The sequence below is a fragment of the Portunus trituberculatus genome, chromosome 25 (assembly GCF_017591435.1).
Source record: "Portunus trituberculatus isolate SZX2019 chromosome 25, ASM1759143v1, whole genome shotgun sequence".
Lineage (NCBI taxonomy): Eukaryota > Metazoa > Arthropoda > Malacostraca > Decapoda > Portunidae > Portunus > Portunus trituberculatus.
In genome coordinates, this window is record NC_059279.1 from 6,579,459 (window position 1) to 6,605,620 (window position 26,162).

The window sequence follows — 26,162 nt, forward strand, 5'->3', positions numbered from 1 at the left end:
TGAGTTCAAGATATAAGGTGAAAGAATCTGAGGTATTTGAAGGTGGACTTTGAGTGAAGAGAGTGATTAAATTTTCGTGGTTTTCGTGGTTTTTCGTTGTTGTCGTAGGGTCGGAAGATGTAAATGTCGGTAAATGATATGATTAAGTGAAGTTGATAAAAAAAAAAAACTCAGATGCGTTCCCTTGAACCCACAAAAACAGTTTTGAAGATTAGGGACGCAACAAGATCATGCAACTTGCAAACATAACATAACTCATAACAAGAATAACTGACCATAACAACACGGAGGAGGAGAATAGGGAAACAACTGCATCCTGCAGGAGGCGCCGCCTGACCTTTGCCGCAGTTTGTGTGTTCCTGTTCATGGGACGAACACAACATTCGTCTCTGCAACACCACCCTCCTCCACACCCCTCACCTGCTGCCGTGCTGCACATGTGAGGGACAGGTAATGCCAAACATCAGAAATTGCTGTGATTTTATTTACCACTAAGTGCAAAGCAAAATTTTCCGTTAATTTGTTAATTCATCCGAAGAACCAAGAGTCAGCGCTTTCCATCCATGGCGAGTGTCGTGTGGTGCGAGGGAGCAGTGTCTGGAAGCCAGAGAGTTCGCTGGCCGGGTTAACCGTATTGGGCACAATAACACGGTAACCTGAAGCACTTACAGCCTGCAAGGAGAGGGGCATTAGTGGCGAAAAATCAATGGGTGTGCAGCAGCATCCTGCATCACAAAGAGACGCTTGTAGTTGTTGTTATTGTGTGAGATGTCCATTTATTTTCTGAGGTGACATGATCACCCTGTGTTTAAAAACTTTAAGAATAAGTCATAGGCAGGATGAGATACAGACACTGGAACTTCTAGAGTTTTCTGGTAAATGAAAGAGTGAAGGGTGAGGCTCTCTATGGCTTAATAACCTGTGAACTCTGCACTTCCAGGAGAGAACAGTCTTAATAATTCAATGTGTGATATCAAAAAATTATGAATGCAAAGTAACACAGTGCTTGAACCGGACCAGACTGTTTAAAACCATTCACCTGGTCCGCCAAAAAACGGCGTTCTGCTGAACCTGGAGCGGCGGCCACTCACCCGAGGCGAGGGCTCAGCGAAGACAGCCAGCAGCAGAAAGCTGCACACACTGTAAAGTAAACACGGCTGACTGCAGCACACACACACAAACACACACTCACACACACACACACACACACACACACACACACACACACACACACACACACACACACACACACACACACACACACACACACACGGTAGCTCAGTGGTTAGAGCGCAGGCTTCACAAGCCAGAGGACCGGGGTTCGATTCCCCGGCCGGATGGAGATATTTGGGTGTGTCTCCTTTCACGTGTAGCCCCTGTTCACCTAGCAGTAAGTAGGTACGGGATGTAAATCGAGGAGTTGTGACCTTGTTGTCCCGGTGTGTGGTGTGTGCCTGGTCTCAGGCCTATCCGAAGATCGGAAATAATAAGCTTTGAGCTCGCTCCGTAGGGTAACGTCTGGCTGTCTCGTCAGAGACTGCAGCAGATCAAACAGTGAAACACACACACACACACACACACACACACACACACACATATGAAAGTGCTTACGTTTACACACACAGCGTAGTGTAGTGGTTAGCACGCTCGACTCACAATCAAGAGGGCCGGGTTCGAGTCCCGGGGCGGCGAGGCAGATGGGCAAGCCTCTTAATGTGTGGCCCCTCTAAACCTAGCAGTAAATAGGTACGGGATGTAACTCGATGGGTTGTGGCCTCGCTTTCCCGGTGTGTGGAGTGTGTTGTGGTCTCAGTCCTACCTGAAGATATGGTCTATGGGATCTGAGCTCGCTCCGTAATGGGGAAAACTGGCTGGGTGATCAGTAGGCGAGCGAGGTGAATTACATACACTCTCTCTCTCTCTCTCTCTCTCTCTCTCTCTCTCTCTCTCTCTCTCTCTCTCTCTCTCTCTCTCTCTCTCTCTCTCTCTCTCTCTCTCTCTCTCTCTCTCTCTCTCTCTTACAGCAGGACAATCAGTAGGGTACGTCGCTCCATGTCGAAGTGTGGCACTGGTTGGGGCTTGCCTCCTCATATACCTGCCGGAACAGAGTGCCAGGTGCTGCCGGGTTGTGGACACCTGGCGAGGGCTTCCCCACCAGGCCATGTTATGTTCCCTCTGGCCTTCCCTTCACTATGGTGCACCTGCCGCGGCGAGGTAAATAGCCATCTTAACTCGGCCATTCCTTCCCTTTTTTGTCACCATTGCGGGAAACACACTACTGTACTGCCAACAAGTGCACCAGGCGACACGGACACTCCTGCCTATGTCAATGTGTGTGGGAAAGCCACTGGGCGTCGGAGCGGCAGCGGCTGTTCCGGGACTCCATCAGCCAGGGGATGCAGTGTCTCACCTATGGATACTTTCCCATATCAAACGCGTTGCCAAAATTGCATTTCCAAAACATTTTAATGAATTGCTCTCACATCTAACGCAAATGTTGTTTATGTGAAAAGATTGGAAAGTCTTAGTGATTCGATGCGATTTGCTTATTGTAAGAACAGAAGTGTGTAAGATGTAAGGTTAACTTTTCTAAATGACGCTTGCAAGCCTTTCTTGTGCCTCCACCAGACAGCCAGCGTGCAGCGAGGCAAAGGAACACCAAACTAATATCAAGCATGAACAGATATTGCAGGCTTTATTAGGCGTGAATGCAAGTGAGAAGTGAGAAGGAAGAGTCTCTATTTTGTTTTATTTTTCATCCTGAGGCTTGTTGGTTCAGAACAGGTGAGTTCAGGTCAGGTCATGTAGAGGCTCCAGAGGTCAGGCGTTTTCCTCATTACCGAAGAGGTGTGCGGCCCCATCCACAGTTACACGGGAAAGTATAGCAAAGGCATCTGTTGGCTGTTTGGGGAGACAACACAGGAATTAGTCAAAGTGAACGACTTGGCATCTCACGCATCCTTCCTGCTTAAAAAGGAGGCAAACATTTGGTATACACGATGAACAGATTCACATGTTACAGAGACCTTCATGCACAGCGAAGGTCTCTGTAACTGCAGGACTGAGTTTTTACCTTCACGAGGACGGAATCTGTTTCCAGACAGCGGTTCAGGCAGAGGAAAGGCCACGGCAGAGGCCAGCAGGCAGGCACACACCCTAGGGAAGGAGGAGGATTAGACACACACACACACACACACACACACACACACACACACACACACACACACACACACACACACACACACACACACACACACACACACTTACAGTAGGATCACCAGCAGGACGCGTCGCTCCATGTCGAGGGCGGATGAGGTGTGGCGCTCCTCATGGCACTCTCAGTGGTGACAGGCACTGGCCACGCCCCGCACACACTGCCGGGACTCCCACAACGCCCAAGAGCTCCAATATTCCAAAACGGCAGGAGGCGTTGACGGGTTAGGTTAGGTTAGGTCAGGAAAGGTTAGCTTGATAGGTTAGTTAGGTTGAGTTATATTCAATTGGTGAAGTTTGGTTAGCTCAAGTAAACTTGAATTATGTGAGATGAAATCAAGTTAGGTTATTTTACCTTCATTCCATTGTTAGGTAAGATTAGGTTACGGTACATTCAATTACATTGTTTCAGATTGGATGAGGTTAGGTTGGGAACATTTTACTGAGGATACTGTGATGTGCTTCCTTCCATCCTTCCATGGTGCACGTTCTCGCCCCAGGCTCTTCCTTCCCAGCCTTTCCCTCCCTCCTTGCCTCACCACAAGCCAAGGGAAGCGCTGGGCGGCACACAGGCTCTGCTCACCTCTTCAATGCTCACCAGAAGTGTTTGTTCGTGCTCTTCACTTCTGTAGTATCGTGACCCGTGCAAGAAGTGTTGTCTCCACATATTCAAATATTCTTTCAAGATCTGACTGTACAATTGACTGAGGCGAAGATAATGTATTAGTGTGATATTGCTCTGTGAAAAATTTCCCGAATTGATAGATGGTGTGTGGGAAGTGTGATACTTCAGCCTCGTCACCATTCTCTCTCTCTCTCTCTCTCTCTCTCTCTCTCTCTCTCTCTCTCTCTCTCTCTCTCTCTCTCTCTCTCTCTCTCTCTCTCTCTCTCTCTCTCTCTCTCTCTCTCTCTCTCTCTCTCTCTCTCTCTCTCTCTCTCTCTCTCTCTCTCTCTCTCTCTCTCTCTCTCTCAAGAAGTGTGTATTTCCGTCACGTGCTTTAGAGAAGCAAGTCAGTGGACGGTAACACACCGTTACGTAAGATTTTTTCTCTTATCTTATTGACTGTATATTACATATCTACTGTGTGAGCTCGGCTCGGTCCGCCAGTAGGACACGGAGGAAGAGAGGAGGGGAACAGCTGCATCCTACAAGAGGCGCCGCCTGACCTTTCCACAGTTTGTGTTTTCCTGTTCATGGGACGAACACAACATGCGTCTCTGCAACACCACCCTCACTCACGCCCCAGTGCTACTGCTGTGCTGCTCATATCAGGGACAGGTAATGACAAACATCAGGGATTGCTAATACTTTATTTACCACTAAGTGCAAAACTAAATTTTAATTCATCCAAAGAATCAAGAGTCGGCGCTTTCCATCCATGGCGAGTGTCGTGTGGCCACGAGCGAGCACTGTCAGATTCCGTGTTCGCTGGCCGGGTTAGCCGTAGTAGGGACATTTACATGGTGTCGTGACACACACACAGCCTGCATGGAGAGAGACATTAGTGGTGAGGAATCACCTAGGGTGAAGCTGCAATCTGCACCACACAGCGACGATTGTTGTTGTTGCTACTGTTGTGTGATATGGTTCATTTGTTTTCTGAGGTGACATGATCACCCCGTTTTTTTAAAACAGTCATAGGCAGGAGGAGGTACAGACACTGGAACTTATAGAGTTTACTGGTAAATGAAAAAAGTGAAGGGCGAGGCTCTCTGTGGCTTACCGGCGTGAACTCTGCACTTCCAGTAGGGAACAACTATAATTCAATGTGTAATATCAAAATATTACACATTCAAAGTAACACAATACTTGAACCGAACTAAATGGTCTAGAGCCGCTCACCTGATCCGCCAAATGGTGGTCTGCCCCCAAACGGCGGTCTCACGAAGCGGCGACTACCCCAAGGCGAGGCCTCGGCGGTGACACCAAGCAGCAGGAAGCTGCACACTCTGTAAGGTGAACACGGTTGACTGCAGCATAAACACACACACACACACACACACACACACACACACACAGCGGTGGTTAGCACGCTCGGCTCACAATCGAGAGGGCCGGGTTCGAATCCCGGAAAGCGGTGAGGCAAATGGGCAAGCCTCTTAATGTGTGGCCCCTGTTCACCTAGCAGTAAATAGGTACGGGATGTAACTCGAGCAACTGGAGGGGTTGTGGCCTCGCTTTCCCGGTGTGTGTTGTGTGTGATGTGGCCTCAGTCCTACCCGAAGATCGGTCTAAGAAGTCTGAGCTCCCTCCGTAATGGGGAAGACTGGCTGAGTGACCAACAGGCGACCGAGGTGAATTACACACAAACACACACACACACACAGTAGGAGACCGTGGTGAATTACAGAACTACATTTGATAAATTAATGGAAAAAACGTAACGAACTAACACTCAATATACGTAAAACCAATTGTATTTTTTCCAAAATCGGTCAGTAATAAATCATATCCAACCAATTCTTCTTGAAGGTCAAACTCTGCAATGTGTCACTCAGATAAAAATTTTTAGGTGTATTTATTGATGATAACCTTAATTGGAATATTCATATTGATAATGTATGCATGAAACCATCTGAAGTCCTACTCAGTATTTACTATACACTCTGCTATCCTTATTTTATTTATTGTGTCTCAGTTTGGGCCTGCACTTGGCCGTCTTTCATAAATAGATTAAAAATAATTCAAAACAAAATTTTGCGATGTATATTTTTTATGGGTAAATTCGACTCAACATCTATAGTTTTTTTTTTTCTAATAATAAACTATTGAATTTCTTCGATATTCATAAGTGTTTTGTCCTTTTCTCCATCTTCAAGTTCATTAACAGATTTCCAAATAATAACTATTTAAATGTGTAGATTCATCGTATGCAACAAGAAGTGGGAACTTAAATTTGGAGTGCCCGCAATTCCGCACACAGTTATTCAAGCACAGCATATTTTACTTTGGTCCATAGCTATGGAATTCCTTGCCTGCTAATATGAAATATATTACTAGTATTAGCTACTTTCAATTTAAAAGAAAAAACAAAGAACATTTCCTTAGGTGTTTATAACTAGCAGCTCGCAGTCCATCATTATTGTATTGTATGATAAGTTTACTTTAAAGAAGTATATGAATTATTCAGGAAGTATACATATGTGTATGTACGGACAAGTATTTGTATAAGTAATGTGTTCGTATGTATGTATAGTGTGAACGTGATTGGGTGAAATATGACTTATTCTTGTATTCTTATGAATATATTGCGAAGTGAAGTCTTCTGACAGAGTCACTACATAGTTCAGTAACTACGTCTACCAGGCAGCCTTGGCTCGATAGACCATGCCAATGAACACATTTATTTAACCAATATATATATATATATATATATATATATATATATATATATATATATATATATATATATATATATATATATATATATATATATATATATATATATATATATATATATATATATATATATATATATATATATATATATATATATATATATATATATATATATATATATATATATATAATGAAATGGCAATAAACTTTACTTTACTTTGCTTCACACACACACACACACACACACACACACACACACACACACACACACACACACACACACACACACACACACACACACACACACACACACACACACACACACACACACACACTCTTACAGCAGGACAATCAGCAGGGTGCGTCGCTCCATGTCGAAGTGTGGCACTGGTTGGGGCTTGCCTCCTCATATACCCGGCGGAACAGAGTGCCAGGTGCTGCCGGGTTGTGGACACCTGGCGAGGGCTTCCCCACCAGGCCATGTTATGTTCCCTCTGGCCTTCCCCTCACTATGGTGCACCTGCCGCGGCGAGGTAAATAGCCATCTTAACTCGGCCATTCCTTCCCTTTTTTGTCACCATTGCGGGAAACACACTACTGTACTGCCAACAAGTGCACCAGGCGACACGGACACTCCTGCCTATGTCAATGCGTGTGGGAAAGCCACTGGGCGTCGGAGCGGAAGCGGCTGTTCCGGGACTCCATCAGCCAGGGGATGCAGTGTCTCACCTATGGATACTTTCCCATATCAAACGCGTTGCCAAAATTGCATTTCCAAAACATTTTAATGAATTGCTCTCACATCTAACGCAAATGTTGTTTATGTGAAAAGATTGGAAAGTCTTAGTGATTCGATGCGATTTGCTTATTGTAAGAACAGAAGTGTGTCAGATGTAAGGTTAACTTTTCTAAATGACGCTTGCAAGCCTTTCTTGTGCCTCCACCAGACAGCCAGCGTGCAGCGAGGCAAAGGAACACCAAACTAATATCAAGCATGAACAGATATTGCAGGCTTTATTAGGCGTGAATGCAAGTGAGAAGTGAGAAGGAAGAGTCTCTATTTTGTTTTATTTTTCATCCTGAGGCTTGTTGGTTCAGAACAGGTGAGTTCAGGTCAGGTCATGTAGAGGCTCCAGAGGTCAGGCGTTTTCCTCATTACCGAAGAGGTGTGCGGCCCCATCCACAGTTACACGGGAAAGTATAGCAAAGGCATCTGTTGGCTGTTTGGGGAGACAACACAGGAATTAGTCAAAGTGAACGACTTGGCATCTCACGCATCCTTCCTGCTTAAAAAGGAGGCAAACATTTGGTATACACGATGAACAGATTCACATGTTACAGAGACCTTCATGCACAGCGAAGGTCTCTGTAACTGCAGGACTGAGTTTTTACCTTCACGAGGACGGAATCTGTTTCCAGACAGCGGTTCAGGCAGAGGAAAGGCCACGGCAGAGGCCAGCAGGCAGGCACACACCCTAGGGAAGGAGGAGGATTAGACACACACACACACACACACACACACACACACACACACACACACACACACACACACACACACACACACACAGTAGGATCACCAGCAGGACGCGTCGCTCCATGTCGAGGGCGGATGAGGTGTGGCGCTCCTCATGGCACTCTCAGTGGTGACAGGCACTGGCCACGCCCCGCACACACTGCCGGGACTCCCACAACGCCCAAGAGCTCCAATATTCCAAAACGGCAGGAGGCGTTGACGGGTTAGGTTAGGTTAGGTCAGGAAAGGTTAGCTTGATAGGTTAGTTAGGTTGAGTTATATTCAATTGGTGAAGTTTGGTTAGCTCAAGTAAACTTGAATTATGTGAGATGAAATCAAGTTAGGTTATTTTACCTTCATTCCATTGTTAGGTAAGATTAGGTTACGGTACATTCAATTACATTGTTTCAGATTGGATGAGGTTAGGTTGGGAACATTTTACTGAGGATACTGTGATGTGCTTCCTTCCATCCTTCCATGGTGCACGTTCTCGCCCCAGGCTCTTCCTTCCCAGCCTTTCCTCCTCCTTGCCTCACCACAAGCCAAGGGAAGCGCTGGGCGGCACACAGGCTCTGCTCACCTCTTCAATGCTCACCAGAAGTGTTTGTTCGTGCTCTTCACTTCTGTAGTATCGTGACCCGTGCAAGAAGTGTTGTGTCCACATATTCAAATATTCTTTCAAGATCTGACTGTACAATTGACTGAGGCGAAGATAATGTATTAGTGTGATATTGCTCTGTGAAAATTTCCCGAATTGATAGATGGTGTGTGGGAAGTGTGATACTTCAACCTCGTCACCATTCTCTCTTTCTCTCTCTCTCTCTCTCTCTCTCTCTCTCTCTCTCTCTCTCTCTCTCTCTCTCTCTCTCTCTCTCTCTCTCTCTCTCTCTCTCTCTCTCTCTCTCTCTCTCTCTCTCTCTCTCTCTCTCTCTCTCTCTCTCTCTCTCTCTCTCTCTCTCTCTCTCTCTCTCTCTCTCTCTCTCTCTCTCTCTCTCTCTCTCTCTCTCTCTCTCTCTCTCTCTCTCTCTCTCTCTCTCTCTCTCTCTCTCTCTCTCTCTCTCTCTCTCTCTCTCTCTCTCTCTCTCTCTCTCTCTCTCTCTCTCTCTCCTTTGTGAGCTCGGTCCACCAGTAGGACACGGAAGAGAAGAGTAGGGAAACAGCTGCATCCTATTAACAGTGGTGTTCCTCAGGGTTCTGGCCTTTCACCCACTCTCTTTCTATTATTCATTAATGACCTTCTAAACCAAACTTCTTGCTCTATCCACTCCTCTGCTGTTGACACCATCCTTCATCTTTCCATGTCTTTTCAGAGACGACCAACTCTTCAGGAAGTCAACAGTTCACGCAGGGATGCCATAGAGCGCCTGCCCTCTGATCTTTCTAAGATTTCTGATTGGGGCAGAGAAAATCTAGTTTTCAATTCCTCAAAAGCTCAATTCCTCCATCTATTAACTCGACACAACCTTCCAGACAACTATCCCCTCTTCTTCAATGACACTCAACTGTCTCCCTCTTCCACCCTGAATATCCTCGGTCTGTCCTTTTGCTCATAATCTTAACTAGAAACTTCACATCTCATCTCTTGCTAAAACAGCTTCTATAAAGTTGAACGTTCTGATGTGTCTCCACCAGTTTTTCTCACCTCTCCAACTGCTAACTCTGTACAAGGGCCTTAATCCACCTCTGTATGGAGTACTCTTCGTATGTTTGGGGGGTTTCACTCATACAGCTTTATTAGATAGGATGGAATCAAAAGCTTTTCGTCTCATCAACTCCCCTCCTCTGACTAACTGTCTTCAGCCTCTTTTTTATGGCCGAAATGTAGCATCTCTTTCTATCTTTTATAGCTATTTTCATGCTAACTGCTCTCCTGATCTTGATAACTACATGCCTCCCATCCTCCTGCGGCCTCGCTGCACAAGACTTTCTTCTTCCTCTCATCCCAATTCTGTCCAATCCTCTAATGCAAGAGTTAACCAGTACTCTCAATTACTCATACCTTTCACTGGTAAACTCTGGAACTCCCTGCCTGCTTCTGCATTTCCATCTTCCTACGACTTGACTTATTTTCTCTAAGACTTTTTGGCTATTTTCTATTAGATCTTTAGGGAACCTGCAGATCCAATGGACCTTTTTTTATAATTTATTTCCCTTTGTATGTTTCCCTCTTGCGTTAAAAAAAAATAAAAAATCCTGCAGGAGACGCCGCGTGACCTTTGCCGTAGTTTGTATCTTTCTTTTCATGGGACGAATTCAACATGCGTCTCTGCAACACCACCCTCCCTCACTCCCCTGTGCTCCTGCTGTACTGCTGATGTGAGGGACAGGTAATACCAAACATCAGGGATTGCTGTGATTTTATTTACCACTAAATGCAAAGCAAAATTCTCCGTTAATTTATCAGTTCATTGAAGTAAGCAAGACAGCGCTTTCCATCCATGAGCATTGTCAGAAGCAGAGTTCGCTGGCCGGGTTAGCCGAAGTAGGAACAAGGACACGGCGCCCTGATGCACCTACAAGCTGCAAGGAGAGAACAATGGGTATTCAGCAGCATCCAGCACCACACAGCGACGCTTGTTGTTGTTGCTGTTGTTGTGTGAGAGGATCCATTTATTTTCTGAGGTGACATGATCATCCTCTATTCAAATACTTTAAAACTACGTCATAGGAAGGAGGAGATAGACTCTGGAACTCTTTGAGTTTTCTGGTAAATGAAAAAGTGAAGGGCGAGGCTCTCTATGGCTTAATTACCGGCGTGAACTCTGCACTTCCAGGAGAGAACACCCATAATAATATAATGTGTAATATCAAAATATTATACATACAAATCAACACTGCACTTGAACCAAACCAGACTGTCTAAAGCCACTCACCTGATCCACCAAACGGCGGTCTGCCGCCCTTTGGTGGTCTGCCAAAGCGGCTACCTCTCCAAGGCGAGGCCTCGGCGGTGACAGCTACCAGCAGGAAGCTGCACACTCTGTAAGGTGAACACGGTTGAATGCAGCATAAACACACACACGCACACACACACACACACATACACACACACACACACACACACACACACACACACACACACACACACACACACACACACACACACACACACACACACACAGAAACACACCGCGTAGTGTAGTGGTTAGCACGCTCGACTCACAATCGAGAGGGCCGGGTTCGAGTCCCGGCGCGGCGAGGCAAATGGGCAAGCCTCTTAATGTGTAGCCCCTGTTCACCTAGCAGTAAATAGGTACGGGATGTAACTCGAGGGGTTGTGGCCTCGCTTTCCCGGTGTGTGTTGTGTGTGATGTGGTTTCAGTCCTACCCGAAGATCGGTCTATGAGCTCTGAGCTCGCTCCATAATGGGAAAGACTGGCTGGGTGACCAGCAGACAACCGTGGTGAATTACACACACACACACACACACACACACACACACACACACACACACACACACACACACACACACACACACACACACACACACACACACACACACACACACACACACACACAAGCACACGCACACTTACAGCAGGACAATCAGCAGGGTGCGTCGCTCCATGTTGATGTGTGGCACTGGTAGGGGCGTTCCTTCTCATATACCCGGTGGAAGAGAATGCCAAGTGCTGTCGTGTTGTGGACACCTGGCGAGGGCTTTCCCACAGTGCCATGTTATGTTCCTTCTGGCCTTCCCCTCACTATGGTGCACCTGCCGCGGCGAGACAAGTAGCCATCTTAATTCGGCCACTCCTTCCCTTTTTTGTCACCATTGCGGGAAACACACTACTGTACTGCCAACAAGTACACTAGGCGACACGGACACTCCTGCCTGTGCCAATGCGTGTGGGAAAGCCACTGGTCGTCGGAACGGCAGCGGCTGGTCCAGGACTCCATCAGCCAGGGGATGCAGTGTCTCACCTATGGAAACTTTCCCATATCAAACGCGTTGCCAAAACTGTATTTCCAAAACTTTCTAATGAATTGCTCTCACATCTAACGTAAATGTTGTTTATGTGAAAAGATTGGAAAGTCTTAATGATTCGATGCGATTTGCTTATTGTAAGAACAGAAGTGTGTAAGATGTAAGGTTAACTTTTCTAAATGACGCTTGCAAGCCTTTCTTGTGCCTCCACCAGACAGCCAGCGTGCAGCGAGGCAAAGGAACACCAAAGTAATACCAAGCATGAACAGATATTGCAGGCTTTATTAGGACGTGAATGCAAGTGAGAAGGAAGAGTCTCTATTTTGTTTTATTTTTCATCTTGAGGCTTTGTTTTTTACGCAAGAGGGAGACCTACCAAGGGCAATGAAACATTAAAAAAGTAAAGGCCCACTCAAACTGCAGGTTTCCTAAAAGATTTTATAGGAATTAGCCAAAAGATAGGGACAAATGTCTTCAAACCTCCCTCTTCAATAAAATCAATTCGTAGGAAGATGGAAATAAAGAAGCAGGTAGGGAGTTCCAAAGTTTAATAGTGAAAGGTATGAGTGATTGAGAGTTGCGTCTGAAAGGACGTGGATAGATGTAGCGTGGTATCATCAGTGTAGCAGTGTATAGGATAAGAAGTTTGCTTATGAAGGTCATGAATGAATAATAGAAAGAGAGTGGATGATAGGACATAACCCTGAGGAATATCACTATTAATGGATTTAGGAGTCTACCACGGCAGCAGTAGAACGGTCAGAAAGGAAACTTGAGGTAAAGTTGCAGAGAGAAGGATAGAAGCCGTAGGAGAGCAGTTTGGAAATCAAACCTTTATGCCAGACTCTATCAAAAGCTTTTGATATGTTTAACGCTACAGCAAAAGTTTCACCAAAATCTCTAAAAGAGGATGACCAAGACTCAGTAAGGAAAGCCAGAAGATCACCAGTAGAGCGACCTTGACGGAAGCCATACTGGCGATCAGATAGAAGATTGTGAAGTGACAGATGTTTGAGAATCTTCCTATTCAGGATAGATTCAAAAACTTTAGACAAGCAAGAGATTAAAGCTATAGGACGGTAGTTTGAGGGATTAGAACGGTCACCCTTTTTAGGAACAGGCTGAATGTAGGCAAACTTCCAGCAGGAAGGAAAGGTAGAAGTCGATAGACAAAGTTGGAAGAGTTTGGCCAGGCAAGGTGCAAGCACGGAAGCACAGTTTTTGAGAACAATAGGAGGGACCCCATCAGGTCCATAAGCCTTCCGAGGGTTTAGGCCAGCAAGGGCATGGAAAACATCATTACGAAGAATTTTGATTGTAGACATGAAATAGTCAGAGGGAGGAGGACAAGCCCAGAATCATCCAAGGTGGAGTTGTGAGCAAAGGTTTGAGAGAAGAGTTCAGCTTTAGAGACAGAAGAAATGGTAATGGTGCCATCAGGATGAAATAAAGGATGGAAAGATGAAGAAGTGAAGTTATTTGAGATGTTTTGGCTAGATGCCAGAAGTCACGAGGGAGTTTGAGTTTGAAAGATATTGACATTATCTATTTATGAAGGAGTGTTTGCCAAGTTGAAGAACAGGCTTGGTATGATTCCGGGGAGAAATATAAAGTGCATGAGATTCAGGAGATGGAAGGCTCAAGTACCTTTTTTGGCAACCTCTCTATCATGTATAGCACGAGAACAGGCTGTGTTAAACCAAGGTTTAGAAGATTTAGGTTGAGAGAAAGAATGAGGAATGTACGCCTCCATGCCAGACACTATCACCTCTGTTATGCGTTCAGCACACAGAGATGGGTCTCTGACACGGAAACAGTAATCATCCAGGGAAAATCAGCATAATACCTCCTCAGGTCCCCCAACTGGCAGAGGCACCTCCACTTTGGGGTATGCTGAAGAGGGATTGGAAAAATAGAAGAAGTTACAGAAATGAGATTGTGATCAGAGGAGCCCAACTTAGATGATAGGGTAACAGCATAAAAAGAAGGATTAGAGGTAAGGAAAACATTAAGAATGTTGGACGTATCTCCAAAAACGGTCAGGGATACGACTAGGGTGTTGCACCAGTTGCTTTAGGTCATGGAGGATAGCAAAGTTGAAGGCTTTTTCACCAGGATGGTCAGTTAAAGGAGAGAATAGCCAAAGCTGGTGGTGAACATTGAAATCTCCAATAATGGAAATCTCCGCGAAAGGGTAAACGGATAGAATGTGCTCCACTTTGGAAGTTAGAAAGTCTAAGAATTTATTATAGTCAGAGGAGTTAGGGGAGAGATAGACACCACAAATAAATTTGGTTAGAGAGTGACTTCGAGTCTAAACCAGATGATGGAAACCTCGGAAGACTCAAGAGCGTAGGCACAAGAGCAAGTTAAGTCGTTGTGCACATAGACGCAACTCTAGCTTTGAACGAAAATGAGAATAGAGAAAGTAGGAGGGAACAGAGAAGGTGCTACTGTCAGTTGCTTCAGAGAGCTGTGTTTTGGTGAGGAAAAGAAGATTAGGTTTAGTAGAGGAGAGGTGGCGTTCCATAGATTGAAAATTTGATCAAAGACCGCAAATGTTGCAAAAGTTAATGAAGAAAAAGTGAGACATTTTGGGACGCCAACGAGAGATAGCAATCCGACCTAGCTGGAGACATTTCTGGTCCCCTCTCCAGAAGGGAACTCCGAGGTTGGATTTGGAGTTGCCATTTTGAATTTTGAATTTTAAGTGAAGGATGTGTGTGTGTGTTAAGTGCATGTAGTTTTCTCTGAAGAGGGAGAGTTGTTTTTTATACGGCAGGCTGTGACTGTTCCCTTGAGTTGTGAGACACAAAGGGAAATGTTCAGCGAGATCAAAACAAGCTTTAATGGAAAGTTCACAGCACCCCGTGATCATAGTAAGCAATATTATCTTTAAATTTTTATCTAATAATTTTGTCAAAAGGAAGTTGGTTTTCTTCTGAGTTCACTTGATATAGTACTTTCGCATGGTGCAGAGTGATCTCCCAGTGACACTGCCCTCTTGAGAAGATTAACTAGATCTATACCAATGCAGGCCATTGTTACTGTTATTAGGGCGTGGTCAGATGGTAAATCACTCTGCTCCACTCTAAAATCTAGTATATATGGGATCAATGTCCTGGAAGCAATTTAGGTATCAAGTTTCGATATCCGAGTGTCTTGCTTATTAAAAGTATTATTACCAACAAAAGGTTTATCTGAAGTTTTGAGATTTTTTGTCACTAACATATTATATGCATTACAGAGTGACACACACACACACACACACACACACACACACACACACACACACACACACTTACAGTAGGATCACCAGCAGGGCGCGTCGCTCCATGTCGAGGGCGGATGAGGTGCGGCGCTCCTCATGGCACTCTCAGTGGTGACAGGCACTGGCCACGCCCCGCACACACTGCCGGGACTCCCACAACGCCCAAGAGCTCCAATATTCCAAAACGGCAGGAGGCGTTGACGGGTTAGGTTAGGTTAGGTCAGGAAAGGTTAGCTTGATAGGTTAGTTAGGTTGAGTTATATTCAATTGGTGAAGTTTGGTTAGCTCAAGTAAACTTGAATTATGTGAGATGAAATCAAGTTAGGTTATTTTACCTTCATTCCATTGTTAGGTAAGATTAGGTTACGGTACATTCAATTACATTGTTTCAGATTGGATGAGGTTAGGTTGGGAACATTTTACTGAGGATACTGTGATGTGCTTCCTTCCATCCTTCCATGGTGCACGTTCTCGCCCCAGGCTCTTCCTTCCCAGCCTTTCCTCCTCCTTGCCTCACCACAAGCCAAGGGAAGCGCTGGGCGGCACACAGGCTCTGCTCACCTCTTCAATGCTCACCAGAAGTGTTTGTTCGTGCTCTTCACTTCTGTAGTATCGTGACCCGTGCAAGAAGTGTTGTGTCCACATATTCAAATATTCTTTCAAGATCTGACTGTACAATTGACTGAGGCGAAGATAATGTATTAGTGTGATATTGCTCTGTGAAAAATTTCCCGAATTGATAGATGGTGTGTGGGAAGTGTGATACTTCAGCCTCGTCACCATTCTCTCTCTCTCTCTCTCTCTCTCTCTCTCTCTCTCTCTCTCTCTCTCTCTCTCTCTCTCTCTCTCTCTCTCTCTCTCTCTCTCTCTCTCTCTCTCTCTCTCTCTCTCTCTCTCTCTCTCTCTCTCTCTCTCTCTCTCTCTCTCTCTCTCTCTCTCTCTCTCTCTCTCTCTCTCTCTCTCTCTCTCTCTCTCTCTCTCTCTCTCTCTCTCTCTCTCTCTCTCTCTCTCAAGAAGTGTGTATTTCCGTCACGTGCTTTAGAGAAGCAAGTCAGTGGACGGTAACACACCGTTACGTAAGATTTTTTCTCTTATCTTATTGACTGTATATTACATATCTACTGTGTGAGCTCGGCTCGGTCCGCCAGTAGGACACGGAGGAAGAGAGGAGGGGAACAGCTGCATCCTACAAGAGGCGCCGCCTGACCTTTCCACAGTTTGTGTTTTCCTGTTCATGGGACGAACACAACATGCGTCTCTGCAACACCACCCTCACTCACGCCCCAGTGCTACTGCTGTGCTGCTCATATCAGGGACAGGTAATGACAAACATCAGGGATTGCTAATACTTTATTTACCACTAAGTGCAAAACTAAATTTTAATTCATCCAAAGAATCAAGAGTCGGCGCTTTCCATCCATGGCGAGTGTCGTGTGGCCTGAGCGAGCACTGTCAGATTCCGTGTTCGCTGGCCGGGTTAGCCGTAGTAGGGACATTTACATGGTGTCGTGACACACACACAGCCTGCATGGAGAGAGACATTAGTGGTGAGGAATCACCTAGGGTGAAGCTGCAATCTGCACCACACAGCGACGATTGTTGTTGTTGCTACTGTTGTGTGATATGGTTCATTTGTTTTCTGAGGTGACATGATCACCCGTTTTTAAAACAGTCATAGGCAGGAGGAGGTACAGACACTGGAACTTATAGAGTTTACTGGTAAATGAAAAAGTGAAGGGCGAGGCTCTCTGTGGCTTACCGGCGTGAACTCTGCACTTCCAGTAGGGAACAACTATAATTCAATGTGTAATATCAAAATATTACACATTCAAAGTAACACAATACTTGAACCGAACTAAATGGTCTAGAGCCGCTCACCTGATCCGCCAAATGGTGGTCTGCCCCCAAACGGCGGTCTCACGAAGCGGCGACTACCCCAAGGCGAGGCCTCGGCGGTGACACCAAGCAGCAGGAAGCTGCACACTCTGTAAGGTGAACACGGTTGACTGCAGCATAAACACACACACACACACACACACACACACACAGCGGTGGTTAGCACGCTCGGCTCACAATCGAGAGGGCCGGGTTCGAATCCCGGAAAGCGGTGAGGCAAATGGGCAAGCCTCTTAATGTGTGGCCCCTGTTCACCTAGCAGTAAATAGGTACGGGATGTAACTCGAGTAACTGGAGGGGTTGTGGCCTCGCTTTCCCGGTGTGTGTTGTGTGTGATGTGGTCTCAGTCCTACCCGAAGATCGGTCTAAGTCTGAGCTCCTCCGTAATGGGAAGACTGGCTGAGTGACCAACAGGCGACCGAGGTGAATTACACACAAACACACACACACACACACAGTAGGAGACCGTGGTGAATTACAGAACTACATTTGATAAATTAATGGAAAAACGTAACGAACTAACACTCAATATACGTAAAACCAATTGTATTTTTTCCAAAATCGGTCAGTAATAAATCATATCCAACCAATTCTTCTTGAAGGTCAAACTCTGCAATGTGTCACTCAGATAAAAAATTTTAGGTGTATTTATTGATGATAACCTTAATTGGAATATTCATATTGATAATGTATGCATGAAACCATCTGAAGTCCTACTCAGTATTTACTATACACTCTGCTATCCTTATTTTATTTATTGTGTCTCAGTTTGGGCCTGCACTTGGCCGTCTTTCATAAATAGATTAAAATCATTCAAAACAAAATTTTGCGATGTATATTTTTTATGGGTAAATTCGACTCAACATCTATAGTATTTTTTTTTTTCTAATAATAAACTATTGAATTTCTTCGATATTCATAAGTGTTTTGTCCTTTTCTCCATCTTCAAGTTCATTAACAGATTTCCAAATAATAACTATTTAAATGTGTAGATTCATCGTATGCAACAAGAAGTGGGAACTTAAATTTGGAGTGCCCGCAATTCCGCACACAGTTATTCAAGCACAGCATATTTTACTTTGGTCCATAGCTATGGAATTCCTTGCCTGCTAATATGAAATATATTACTAGTATTAGCTACTTTCAATTTAAAAGAAAAAACAAAGAACATTTCCTTAGGTGTTTATAACTAGCAGCTCGCAGTCCATCATTATTGTATTGTATGATAAGTTTACTTTAAAGAAGTATATGAATTATTCAGGAAGTATACATATGTGTATGTACGGACAAGTATTTGTATAAGTAATGTGTTCGTATGTATGTATAGTGTGAACGTGATTGGGTGAAATATGACTTATTCTTGTATTCTTATGAATATATTGCGAAGTGAAGTCTTCTGACAGAGTCACTACATAGTTCAGTAACTACGTCTAACAGGCAGCCTTGACTCGATAGACCATGCCAATGAACACATTTATTTAACCATATATATATATATATATATATATATATATATATATATATATATATATATATATATATATATATATATATATATATATATGTAATGAAATGGCAATAAACTTTACTTTACTTTGCTTCACACACACACACACACACACACACACACACACACACACACACACACACACACACACACACACACACACACACACACACACACACACACTCTTACAGCAGGACAATCAGCAGGGTGCGTCGCTCCATGTCGAAGTGTGGAACTGGTTGGGGCTTGCCTCCTCATATACCCGGCGGAACAGAGTGCCAGGTGCTGCCGGGTTGTGGACACCTGGCGAGGGCTTCCCACCAGGCCATGTTATGTTCCTCTGGCCTTCCCTCACTATGGTGCACCTGCCGCGGCGAGGTAAATAGCCATCTTAACTCGGCCATTCCTTCCCTTTTTTGTCACCATTGCGGGAAACACACTACTGTACTGCCAACAAGTGCACCAGGCGACACGGACACTCCTGCCTATGTCAATGCGTGTGGGAAAGCCACTGGGCGTCGGAGCGGAAGCGGCTGTTCCGGGACTCCATCAGCCAGGGGATGCAGTGTCTCACCTATGGAAACTTTCCCATATCAAACGCGTTGCCAAAATTGCATTTCCAAAACATTTTAATGAATTGCTCTCACATCTAACGCAAATGTTGTTTATGTGAAAAGATTGGAAAGTCTTAGTGATTCGATGCGATTTGCTTATTGTAAGAACAGAAGTGTGTAAGATGTAAGGTTAACTTTTCTAAATGACGCTTGCAAGCCTTTCTTGTGCCTCCACCAGACAGCCAGCGTGCAGCGAGGCAAAGGAACACCAAACTAATATCAAGCATGAACAGATATTGCAGGCTTTATTAGGCGTGAATGCAAGTGAGAAGTGAGAAGGAAGAGTCTCTATTTTGTTTTATTTTTCATCCTGAGGCTTGTTGGTTCAGAACAGGTGAGTTCAGGTCAGGTCATGTAGAGGCTCCAGAGGTCAGGCGTTTTCCTCATTACCGAAGAGGTGTGCGGCCCCATCCACAGTTACACGGGAAAGTATAGCAAAGGCATCTGTTGGCTGTTTGGGGAGACAACACAGGAATTAGTCAAAGTGAACGACTTGGCATCTCACGCATCCTTCCTGCTTAAAAAGGAGGCAAACATTTGGTAAACACGATGAACAGATTCACAGAATGAGTTGTCTTATGAACACCGTGTACTCCATTATAGGGATCATCAGAATAAGAGAGTGTTTAGGTAAGATGGCAGAGGGTCAGGCTGCGGGAAGGCCACGGCAGAGGCCAGAAGGCAGGCACACACCCTGGGAACGAGGAAGGTTAGATAAGAGCGCACCACACACACACACACACACACACACACACACACACACACACACACACACACACACACACACACACACACACACACACACACACACACACACACACACACACACACACACACGAGGGAATAAAAAAGATAAAAAGGAAAGTGAAAGAGCTTTTAAAGAAGGACGAAGAGGTAGAGGAAGTGAAGAAGAAGGAATGAAAGACGGATTAAGAAGTCATGAGGAGAAGGAATGAAAAAGATAAGAGGAAGAAGAGGAATGAATGAAGAAATAATAAGAAGAATAAAGGAAGCGTAGAGAACACACACACTCACAAAAGGACCACCAGCAGGGCACGTCGGTAGCTCTCGAGAGCAGGTGAGGTGTGGCGCCTGTCATGGGGCTCGCAATGTGTGATAGACGCTGGTTACGCCCCGCCCACCCTGCCGGGACTCCCAACACGCACCGGACTGGCAGGAAGCGAAGAGGCGCCGAGAGGATACCGTGTATTGAGGCTCATTGGTTATTGTAATGCATTGGCCGCGTGGAGAAAAGGGAACGAAAGGTCAGATTAATTACATATCAATAGATATTGCAGGCTTTATTAAGACATGAAGGCAAGCGAAAGAGGAGAAAGGGTTTTTTCCTTCTTTTCTTGGTCTTTTGGGTTGGTCAGAGTAAGATCAATAGATATTGCAGACTTTATTAGGACGTGAAAAGTGAAAACAAGTGAAAGTGAAGTGTTTTATTTTGTCTCTTTTCTTGATCTCTCGGGTCTTGGTTGAGATTTTCGAGGTCAAGAGAGCTGATCCATCTTGTGCCTGAAGTGGCGGGCTTCCTCCAGACCTTGCAGGTAACATCAGTGCATTCCGTGTGTGGAGTATCTAAAGGAGGCAGAGACGAGGAGTGTTGCTTCCCCCATCAGCACAGTCCAGGCCGTTGTCTTGAAGAGGTCCAGGTCGTGGGTCGTGGCGAGGGTGCCAGTCCTGCTGCCGCCACCACTACGGTACAGGGTCCCCTGCACACACACAGGACATTGGGAAGCAGAAGCAGAATATGTGTCCACATATTCAAATATTCTTTCAAGATCTGACTGTACAATTGACTGAGGCGAAGATAATGTATTAGTGTAATATTGCTCTGTGAAAAATTTCCCGAATTGATAGATGGTGTGTGGGAAGTGTGATACTTCAACCTCGTCACCATTCTCTCTCTCTCTCTCTCTCTCTCTCTCTCTCTCTCTCTCTCTCTCTCTCTCTCTCTCTCTCTCTCTCTCTCTCTCTCTCTCTCTCTCTCTCTCTCTCTCTCTCTCTCTCTCTCTCTCTCTCTCTCTCTCTCTCTCTCTCAAGAAGTGTGTATTTCCGTCACGTGCTTTAGAGAAGCAAGTCAGTGGACGGTAACACACCGTTACGTAAGATTTTTTCTCTTATCTTATTGACTGTATATTACATATCTACTGTGTGAGCTCGGCTCGGTCCGCCAGTAGGACACGGAGGAAGAGAGGAGGGGAACAGCTGCATCCTACAAGAGGCGCCGCCTGACCTTTCCACAGTTTGTGTTTTCCTGTTCATGGGACGAACACAACATGCGTCTCTGCAACACCACCCTCACTCACGCCCCAGTGCTACTGCTGTGCTGCTCATATCAGGGACAGGTAATGACAAACATCAGGGATTGCTAATACTTTATTTACCACTAAGTGCAAAACTAAATTTTAATTCATCCAAAGAATCAAGAGTCGGCGCTTTCCATCCATGGCGAGTGTCGTGTGGCCACGAGCGAGCACTGTCAGATTCCGTGTTCGCTGGCCGGGTTAGCCGTAGTAGGGACATTTACATGGTGTCGTGACACACACACAGCCTGCATGGAGAGAGACATTAGTGGTGAGGAATCACCTAGGGTGAAGCTGCAATCTGCACCACACAGCGACGATTGTTGTTGTTGCTACTGTTGTGTGATATGGTTCATTTGTTTTCTGAGGTGACATGATCACCCCGTTTTTTAAAACAGTCATAGGCAGGAGGAGGTACAGACACTGGAACTTATAGAGTTTACTGGTAAATGAAAAAGTGAAGGGCGAGGCTCTCTGTGGCTTACCGGCGTGAACTCTGCACTTCCAGTAGGGAACAACTATAATTCAATGTGTAATATCAAAATATTACACATTCAAAGTAACACAATACTTGAACCGAACTAAATGGTCTAGAGCCGCTCACCTGATCCGCCAAATGGTGGTCTGCCCCCAAACGGCGGTCTCACGAAGCGGCGACTACCCCAAGGCGAGGCCTCGGCGGTGACACCAAGCAGCAGGAAGCTGCACACTCTGTAAGGTGAACACGGTTGACTGCAGCATAAACACACACACACACACACACACACACACACAGCGGTGGTTAGCACGCTCGGCTCACAATCGAGAGGGCCGGGTTCGAATCCCGGAAAGCGGTGAGGCAAATGGGCAAGCCTCTTAATGTGTGGCCCCTGTTCACCTAGCAGTAAATAGGTACGGGATGTAACTCGAGTAACTGGAGGGGTTGTGGCCTCGCTTTCCCGGTGTGTGTTGTGTGTGATGTGGTCTCAGTCCTACCCGAAGATCGGTCTAAGAAGTCTGAGCTCCCTCCGTAATGGGGAAGACTGGCTGAGTGACCAACAGGCGACCGAGGTGAATTACACACAAACACACACACACACACAGTAGGAGACCGTGGTGAATTACAGAACTACATTTGATAAATTAATGGAAAAAACGTAACGAACTAACACTCAATATACGTAAAACCAATTGTATTTTTTCCAAAATCGGTCAGTAATAAATCATATCCAACCAATTCTTCTTGAAGGTCAAACTCTGCAATGTGTCACTCAGATAAAAATTTTTAGGTGTATTTATTGATGATAACCTTAATTGGAATATTCATATTGATAATGTATGCATGAAACCATCTGAAGTCCTACTCAGTATTTACTATACACTCTGCTATCCTTATTTTATTTATTGTGTCTCAGTTTGGGCCTGCACTTGGCCGTCTTTCATAAATAGATTAAAAATAATTCAAAACAAAATTTTGCGATGTATATTTTTTATGGGTAAATTCGACTCAACATCTATAGTTTTTTTTTTTTTTCTAATAATAAACTATTGAATTTCTTCGATATTCATAAGTGTTTTGTCCTTTTCTCCATCTTCAAGTTCATTAACAGATTTCCAAATAATAACTATTTAAATGTGTAGATTCATCGTATGCAACAAGAAGTGGGAACTTAAATTTGGAGTGCCCGCAATTCCGCACACAGTTATTCAAGCACAGCATATTTTACTTTGGTCCATAGCTATGGAATTCCTTGCCTGCTAATATGAAATATATTACTAGTATTAGCTACTTTCAATTTAAAAGAAAAAACAAAGAACATTTCCTTAGGTGTTTATAACTAGCAGCTCGCAGTCCATCATTATTGTATTGTATGATAAGTTTACTTTAAAGAAGTATATGAATTATTCAGGAAGTATACATATGTGTATGTACGGACAAGTATTTGTATAAGTAATGTGTTCGTATGTATGTATAGTGTGAACGTGATTGGGTGAAATATGACTTATTCTTGTATTCTTATGAATATATTGCGAAGTGAAGTCTTCTGACAGAGTCACTACATAGTTCAGTAACTACGTCTACCAGGCAGCCTTGACTCGATAGACCATGCCAATGAACACATTTATTTAACCAATATATATATATATATATATATATATATATATATATATATATATATATATATATATATATATATATATATATATATATATGTAATGAAATGGCAATAAACTTTACTTTACTTTGCTTCACACACACACACACACACACACACACACACACACACACACACACACACACACACACACACACACACACACACACACACACACACACACACACACACACACACACACACACACACACACACACACACACACACACACACACACACACACACACACTCTTACAGCAGGACAATCAGCAGGGTGCGTCGCTCCATGTCGAAGTGTGGCACTGGTTGGGGCTTGCCTCCTCATATACCCGGCGGAACAGAGTGCCAGGTGCTGCCGGGTTGTGGACACCTGGCGAGGGCTTCCCACCAGGCCATGTTATGTTCCTCTGGCCTTCCCTCACTATGGTGCACCTGCCGCGGCGAGGTAAATAGCCATCTTAACTCGGCCATTCCTTCCCTTTTTTGTCACCATTGCGGGAAACACACTACTGTACTGCCAACAAGTGCACCAGGCGACACGGACACTCCTGCCTATGTCAATGCGTGTGGGAAAGCCACTGGGCGTCGGAGCGGAAGCGGCTGTTCCGGGACTCCATCAGCCAGGGGATGCAGTGTCTCACCTATGGAAACTTTCCCATATCAAACGCGTTGCCAAAATTGCATTTCCAAAACATTTTAATGAATTGCTCTCACATCTAACGCAAATGTTGTTTATGTGAAAAGATTGGAAAGTCTTAGTGATTCGATGCGATTTGCTTATTGTAAGAACAGAAGTGTGTCAGATGTAAGGTTAACTTTTCTAAATGACGCTTGCAAGCCTTTCTTGTGCCTCCACCAGACAGCCAGCGTGCAGCGAGGCAAAGGAACACCAAACTAATATCAAGCATGAACAGATATTGCAGGCTTTATTAGGCGTGAATGCAAGTGAGAAGTGAGAAGGAAGAGTCTCTATTTTGTTTTATTTTTCATCCTGAGGCTTGTTGGTTCAGAACAGGTGAGTTCAGGTCAGGTCATGTAGAGGCTCCAGAGGTCAGGCGTTTTCCTCATTACCGAAGAGGTGTGCGGCCCCATCCACAGTTACACGGGAAAGTATAGCAAAGGCATCTGTTGGCTGTTTGGGGAGACAACACAGGAATTAGTCAAAGTGAACGACTTGGCATCTCACGCATCCTTCCTGCTTAAAAAGGAGGCAAACATTTGGTAAACACGATGAACAGATTCACAGAATGAGTTGTCTTATGAACACCGTGTACTCCATTATAGGGATCATCAGAATAAGAGAGTGTTTAGGTAAGATGGCAGAGGGTCAGGCTGCGGGAAGGCCACGGCAGAGGCCAGAAGGCAGGCACACACCCTGGGGAACGAGGAAGGTTAGATAAGAGCGCACCCGTGCACACACACACACACACACACACACACACACACACACACACACACACACACACACACACACACACACACACACACACGAGGGAATAAAAAAGATAAAAAGGAAAGTGAAAGAGCTTTTAAAGAAGGACGAAGAGGTAGAGGAAGTGAAGAAGAAGGAATGAAAGACGGATTAAGAAGTCATGAGGAGAAGGAATGAAAAAGATAAGAGGAAGAAGAGGAATGAATGAAGAAATAATAAGAAGAATAAAGGAAGCGTAGAGAACACACACACTCACAAAAGGACCACCAGCAGGGCACGTCGGTAGCTCTCGAGAGCAGGTGAGGTGTGGCGCCTGTCATGGGGCTCGCAATGTGTGATAGACGCTGGTTACGCCCGCCCACCCTGCCGGGACTCCCAACACGCACCGGACTGGCAGGAAGCGAAGAGGCGCCGAGAGGATACCGTGTATTGAGGCTCATTGGTTATTGTAATGCATTGGCCGCGTGGAGAAAAGGGAACGAAAGGTCAGATTAATTACATATCAATAGATATTGCAGGCTTTATTAAGACATGAAGGCAAGTGAAAGAGGAGAAAGGGTTTTTTCCTTCTTTTCTTGGTCTTTTGGGTTGGTCAGAGTAAGATCAATAGATATTGCAGACTTTATTAGGACGTGAAAAGTGAAAACAAGTGAAAGTGAAGTGTTTTTATTTTGTCTCTTTTCTTGATCTCTCGGGTCTTGGTTGAGATTTTCGAGGTCAAGAGAGCTGATCCATCTTGTGCCTGAAGTGGCGGGCTTCCTCCAGACCTTGCAGGTAACATCAGTGCATTCCGTGTGTGGAGTATCTAAAGGAGGCAGAGACGAGGAGTGTTGCTTCCCCCATCAGCACAGTCCAGGCCGTTGTCTTGAAGAGGTCCAGGTCGTGGGTCGTGGCGAGGGTGCCAGTCCTGCTGCCGCCACCACTACGGTACAGGGTCCCCTGCACACACACAGGACATTGGGAAGCAGAAGCAGTTGGGATCTGTTCGGAAGAAATAACAC

General features: G+C 44.9%; 7 long non-coding RNA genes across 7 annotated transcripts; 1 reads left to right on the top strand and 6 right to left on the bottom strand.

Annotated features, from left to right (window-relative positions):
- Positions 1–468: 468 nt before the first annotated feature.
- LOC123508727 lies at positions 469–4,020 on the bottom strand. Its single transcript, XR_006675989.1, has 5 exons — positions 3,268–4,020; positions 3,074–3,156; positions 2,023–2,901; positions 1,040–1,140; positions 469–672 (listed from the first exon to the last, which is right to left on the bottom strand). It is a non-coding gene; the product is annotated as an uncharacterized LOC123508727 (long non-coding RNA).
- Positions 4,021–4,510: 490 nt separating this feature from the next.
- On the bottom strand, positions 4,511–8,197 carry LOC123508722. Its single transcript, XR_006675984.1, has 5 exons — positions 8,120–8,197; positions 7,946–8,028; positions 6,895–7,773; positions 5,057–5,163; positions 4,511–4,698 (listed from the first exon to the last, which is right to left on the bottom strand). It is a non-coding gene; the product is annotated as an uncharacterized LOC123508722 (long non-coding RNA).
- A 2,214-nt stretch (positions 8,198–10,411) lies between these two features.
- On the bottom strand, positions 10,412–15,314 carry LOC123508726. The gene is made up of 4 exons (XR_006675988.1): positions 15,300–15,314; positions 11,603–11,990; positions 10,940–11,046; positions 10,412–10,586 (listed from the first exon to the last, which is right to left on the bottom strand). It is a non-coding gene; the product is annotated as an uncharacterized LOC123508726 (long non-coding RNA).
- A 1,286-nt stretch (positions 15,315–16,600) lies between these two features.
- On the bottom strand, positions 16,601–18,893 carry LOC123508724. The gene is made up of 3 exons (XR_006675986.1): positions 18,858–18,893; positions 17,144–17,250; positions 16,601–16,789 (listed from the first exon to the last, which is right to left on the bottom strand). It is a non-coding gene; the product is annotated as an uncharacterized LOC123508724 (long non-coding RNA).
- Positions 18,890–21,262, top strand: LOC123508733. The gene is made up of 2 exons (XR_006675995.1): positions 18,890–19,046; positions 20,769–21,262. It is a non-coding gene; the product is annotated as an uncharacterized LOC123508733 (long non-coding RNA).
- LOC123508732 lies at positions 19,511–20,512 on the bottom strand. The gene is made up of 2 exons (XR_006675994.1): positions 20,318–20,512; positions 19,511–19,976 (listed from the first exon to the last, which is right to left on the bottom strand). It is a non-coding gene; the product is annotated as an uncharacterized LOC123508732 (long non-coding RNA).
- A 392-nt stretch (positions 21,263–21,654) lies between the features above and the next one.
- LOC123508723 lies at positions 21,655–25,154 on the bottom strand. The gene is made up of 3 exons (XR_006675985.1): positions 23,986–25,154; positions 22,199–22,305; positions 21,655–21,842 (listed from the first exon to the last, which is right to left on the bottom strand). It is a non-coding gene; the product is annotated as an uncharacterized LOC123508723 (long non-coding RNA).
- Between the last annotated feature and the right edge of the window lie 1,008 nt (positions 25,155–26,162).